The sequence below is a fragment of the Nansenia antarctica genome, assembly GCF_963989245.1.
Source record: "Nansenia antarctica genome assembly, chromosome: 5".
Taxonomy (NCBI): domain Eukaryota; kingdom Metazoa; phylum Chordata; class Actinopteri; order Argentiniformes; family Microstomatidae; genus Nansenia; species Nansenia antarctica.
The window spans coordinates 54,159,071-54,165,070 of NC_137690.1; positions in this window are offsets into that span (position 1 = coordinate 54,159,071).

The window sequence follows — 6,000 nt, forward strand, 5'->3', positions numbered from 1 at the left end:
CTGTGGTCTTTTACGAGGTCCCGTGTTGGTTGGTTGGCTTGCAAACTGCTTGCAAACAGCTCCTAACTTAAATGCTATGGTCTATAAAATAGAAGGAAAGCACTGATACATTTTCTTGTCTTTGTTTCCTGGTCAGAGGGTATAGTATAGAGATTCAGTGGAGGGTATATTCTATAGACTGGAGATTCAGTCAAGGATATACTATACTGTAGCTTAGAGATTCATTCAGTCATGGATACAGTGCCCTCCATAAGTATTAGAAAAGAGGAAGCAAGTGATTGCAAGAGGAACGTTTGAAGAAAAACTGCCCAAGATTTATAGCATACCACCTCATTTGTGAAACATGGTGGAGGTGGTAGGTTTGTGTATGTATAGCTGCCGCTAGAACTACCGTAGCTATCTTGTCTTAATTTATGATGTTGACTGCAGTAGCAAAAATGTCAGAATCAGAATCAGAATTCTTTTAATTGCCAAGTATTTTTGCACATACAAGAAATTGACTTGGCGAGGTTGGTGTATAAATTACATTTGTCAGTTGTATGTGTGAATGTGTATGTGTGTGCGTGGGTCTGTGTGTGTGTGTGTGTGTGTGTGTGTGTGAGACAGAGGGGGAGGTGGGGAGTGGAAGTCTCAGAGTCAGTGAGAGGCAGGGGGCTTGTTTGTGAGGCCCACTGCCATGGGGAAGAAACTGTTCAGGCAGCACAAGGTTTTGGGCTTGATGGGCTGGGAACCTTTTTCCAGATGGAAGTCTTTGGAAGAGGTGGTGACCGGGGTGGGAAGGATCAGCGATGATCTTTCCTGCTCTCTTACTGGTCCTGGCAGTGGAACAGGTCCAGGACAGATGGCAAATTGCAGCCGATGACCTTCTCGGCTGACCGATTGCTCCAGTCTGCCTCTGTCCTTGGCAGTGGAGGAAGCGAACCAGACGGTGATCGATAAGCTGAGGATGGACTCGATGATGGACGTGTAGAACTCAACCTACACTTTGACACCTGACACCTGAGGTCCTGTGAAATTATTGTCCCCAGGAATCTGAATGACTCCACACTGCTAACTGGGGAGTCACACATGATAAGGGGGGCGGTTGGGGCTGGGCTCCTCCTGAAGTCCACTACCATCTCTACAGTTTTTAGTGTTGAGCTCCAGGTTATTCTGGCAGCACCAGGAAGCCAGGCTGTCAACTTCCTTTCTGTAGGTGGACTCATCCCCGTTGAAAATTAATCCAATAAGGGTTGTGTCTTCCGTGAACTTCAGGAGTTTGACAGAAGGGTGGCTAGAGGTGCAGCTGCTAGTGTAGAGGGAGAAGAGTAGAGGAGAGAGCACACAGCCTTGTGGGGCTCCAGTGCTGATGGTCTGGGGCCCCGAGACAAGCTTGCCCAGCTGCATGTGCTGCTTCCTGTCTCTCAAAAAGTCAGTGATCCACCTACAGGTGGGCCCAGTCACGCTCAACTGGGACAGCTTGTCCTGGAGAAGAGCTGGGATGATGGTATTGAATGCGGAGCTGAAGTCTACAAACAGGATCCTGGCATAGGTGGTGGGGGAGTCTAGGTGCTGGAGGATGAAGGTGAGTCCCATATTGACTGCGTCGTCTACAGACCGGTTGGCTCTGTAGGTGAACTGCAGTGGGTCGAGGAAGGGGTTGATGATGGCCTTGAGGTGGGTCAGCACGAGGTGCTTAAAGGTCTTCATTTTTTGTGATTAACATTTTTCTTTATTTTCATAACATGAAAGATAGATACATAGACAAACAGACAAACCAAGATGCAGATAACTGGGCGCTACATTAAAAAGCTCCATAAGATCAAATAAAATAAGATCAAAGATCAAATAAAATAAGACATGTCCTCATCATTAAAAAAAAAAAGGAAGGAACAATCAAGTAGAAATCACATTCCAAGTTACAAACAAAAATATCACGTGCACATAAGATAAGATAAGGTAAGATACATAATTGTATAGAGAGGAAGAGAAAGAGATATATCACAGGTTATGAAGGAGTTTTTTTTATTAGTGTTCTCTAATGGATTAGCAATATCTGACCATGCCTGTATAGTGATAGGTTTGGCTCTATTGAGCCGTGCTGTTGTGCATTCAAGAGAGATTATATTTTGATAAGTCATCCAATATAGGGCTAAAGATAAGGACAAATTAGGGTTGTACCACATAGATAATATGTTTTTTTTCGCTGCTGTAAGACCGGCTAGCAGTAGTCTACGTTGATTTACATTTAGAGTTAGAGATGAATCGTCATTAAGTAGACAGAGACAGGGGTCTGGTAATATTGTTAGTTTTAGCAATTCAGACAGCGTTGTCAGAACCTGGATCCAAAAGTATTGGATCAGCGGACATTCCCAGAACATGTGCATCGTTGTGCCGGGTGACTGAGCTTGGCAATGAGTACAGTTAGGACTAATAGTTCATTTCATCTTAAAGCATTTAATAGGAGTGGTGTAAGCTCTGTGATTCAGCTTGAAATGTATAAGTTGATGTGTAAGATTTTTAGAAGTGCTACTTAGATTAAGCCATATTCTTGTCCAGTTAGGCACTTTGCCTACACTGCTAAGTTCCCTATCCCATATCCCCTCTACTCCAAATTTGGCAGTAGATTTATCTAGTAGAGAGTTATATATACGTGTCACCATCCCTCTGGACCCTCGTCTAGGAGCGATCCATTCCTCCATGGGATGATCTATCAAAGCCTTGTTCCAGGGCACACTATGTTTTCGTCACAGATCTTAATCCTAGATAGAGAACATATGAGGTGCCTGGTAGATCATATTTCTCTTTAATGTCTTGAAATAGACAGAGCCCCGTATCATTGAAGATGTTGCTGAAGGTGTGTACTCCTTTTTTTGACCAGTGGGGGCCTACAAAGGGTTGTCCGCCTGACTGAAAGTGAGAGTTATTCCATAGCGGAGATGTTCGAGAAAATATTTCAGCTTTGCCCATCATCTGTTCTACCTTTTGCCACGCAGATATAGAGTTGAGCATAATGCTCCCATAACATAGAGTGATGTATCTATGGCCCCTACCTGTATATAATAGATCTTCCAGTCGATGTAGTTTCGCCTCTATGACTCGCCAGGGGACCTTGGAGTCTTTATCTCTCCAAACATACAGAGAGCATAATAATACAAATTTAAGTTCGGGACAGATAAGCCTCCAGGGATTTTATTCCGCTGCAACGTTGAGAGTTTAGTTTGTGCACGTTTTCCTCCCCCTCTCCATGACCACAGAGGTCAGGGCGACTGGTCTGTAGTCATCGGCCTGTAATCCTCCTCTTTTTGGGAGCAGGGATGATGGTGGATGTTTTGAAGCAGGCAGGTACCTTGCATTCAACCACCATTCTGAAGTTTACAGACACTTCTTGTCTGCTAGAGTACAAGCAAATGCCTCCATATGCATTGGATGGCGCTTCATCATATAGTAAGACAATGACCCCAAACCTACTGCAATAACATCTTTTTTTTCAGGGACAAAACATGGGAAATTCTTAACTGGCCAAGTCAATCTTCAGATTTAAATCCAATTGAACATGCATTTCATTTACTAATGATAAGATTTTAGGCAAAAAGACCTCAAAACACACAACAACTAAAGATGGCTGCCGTACAGGCCTGGCAGATCACCAGAGAATATACCCAGCGTCTGAGTTGCAGACTTCAAGCAAATATTGCATGCAAAGGATTGTCAACCAAATCCTAAACAAAAGTACATTAACAAAAGTACATTATTTGGATATTATAGGTTGTTCTCCAATACTGAAGCCCTGAAACCCTATACGTAATGGGAATATGTAAAAAATGTTTTTAAATGGTTAACCCATTAAAGCTGAGAATCTCTTCTTTGATCTCATAGCAATTGTTTGATTTCAAATCCAAACAGTTGGAGGATAACAGAGCTAAAAGAAGAACAAATGCTGCCTCTTTCCAATACTTATGGAGAGCACTGTATTTTAGAGATTAAGCAATGAATATAAAGAGGCTGCACAGACAGAGTCATGGCTATAAGCTGTAATTCAGAGGTCCAGCCATGGAAACAGTTTAGAGATTTAGCCATGCATAACGCTTAGAGATATAATGTAGTTTAGAGATTCAGCGAAGGATATAATATATATACTATAGAGGAGAGATGAAGTGGTAGACATAGTGTAGAGATGTAGTCATGGTGTAGAGCCATGCTTCTCTGTCTCCATGCGGGAGCGTCTGTCGGATCCTCTTCTCCTCCCTGAGCTGTCAGGCAGAATAGAGTCACATCTGCTCCCCTCATCCCCTTACAGTCACAAAGACACATTGGGCAAAGCTACCAGCTGCCGAAGAAACTGAGGTAGCAGGAGTGAGTGTGTATGTGTGTGTGTGTGTGTGTGTGTGTGTGTGTGTGTGTGTGTGAGTGGGTGCCTCTGTGTGTGTGTGTGTGTGTGTGTGTGTGTGTGTGTGTGTGTGTGTGTGTGTGTGTGTGTGTGTGTGTTGAAGGCTATCAGTAAGCCAGCACCTGTAACGGGGGACATCATTAGGCATTGCACATGCAGCAGAGAGAGAGAGAGACAGAGAGAGCAAATGACAGTGAGAGATGTTTACCATACATTTCTCATTGTTTATTTACATTTCGAGTTGAATTATTTCACTTGCGTTGGGAATGTAATCATATGTTTCCCATGCCAATTAAGATCCTTTGAATTGAATTGAACTACTGAACTGAGAGAGAGGAAGAGAAAGACAGAGAGAATAAGAGACTACTAGTGACTATAGCGAAATGAGAAAAGAAGAACTTCAGGGGTGATCCAGAAATCCCATCGGTCTTATTGCAGTAATCAACTCCTACACCCTATGTGGGCTTGTGTGTATGTGTGTGTGTGTGTGTGTGCATGTGCACGTGTACATGCGTGTGTGTGTATATGTGCATTTGTGTGTGGGTGTGTGTGTGTGTGTGTGTTTGTGTGTGTGTGGGTGTGTGTGTCGTATCTGGTATCCATCTTATTGCCATGATAAGCTCCTAAGCCCACATGCACCAACCATTGCCGTAGCAACAGATTGCCAGTCTCCAACTGCAGGGCACCACCAGTCACATCTGTCTCATTTCTCACTTCCTGTCCTCCTCTTCATTAGTGAAAGAGGGGGATGGAAAGAGTGAGAGAAGGATAGACAGCGTGTCGATGAGTTCTCTGTTCACACCAGATGCCAAGCCCCCCCACCGCAACGAATACACACACACACACACACACACACACACACACACACACACACACACACACCCCTGCACTAGAGGGGAACCTGAACAGAGCTTTAGTCGCTTGACTGCACCCTTCCTAGCTCACTGGTGACCTGCCCATGCTCTGAGAGAGAGAGAGAAAGACAAAGAGTGATAGAGTCAATGTGTGTGTGTGTGTGTGTGTGTGTGTGTGTGTGTGTGAGATAGAGAGAGAGACAGAGAGAGAGAGAGAGAGATAGACAGTGTATTCATCTCCCCCACACAGTGTATTCATCTCCCCCACACTCCCTCTACAAATCTCCTTCTCCCTCTCTCCCCCTCTCCCCCTTTCCTCTCCCTCTCTCTCTGAACACACAGCATTCAGCCTCTCAGCCTCTGGCAGGCTCCAGTGCTCCCATTTCATCCCTCACACAGGAGAAAGAATGAGGCTTTGCATTACAGTAACGCAGCACAGATGAGCATTACTTAAGCCCACGCACACAGACAATACAGGCCTGTATATAAATCACATCAGTCTTGTCATGCTCCAGAACCAGAGAGAGGGAGGGGAAGCAAGGAGAAAGGAGAAAATAAAGGAGAAAAGAGAAAGGAGAAAAGAGAGAGACAGTGTGGGGTGGTGGTGGGGGATGGATCGGGGGGGTGGGGGCTGGGTGGGGTGGGTGATGCGCTAGCTGCTGGCAGGGATTCAGAAGCTTAGCATTGCATTAAAGGCCATTGCCCCAGACTACACAAGCCTGCTAATGAGATTCTCTATTCTATATCCCTCTCTCACTCTGCCTTTTATTCTCTGTC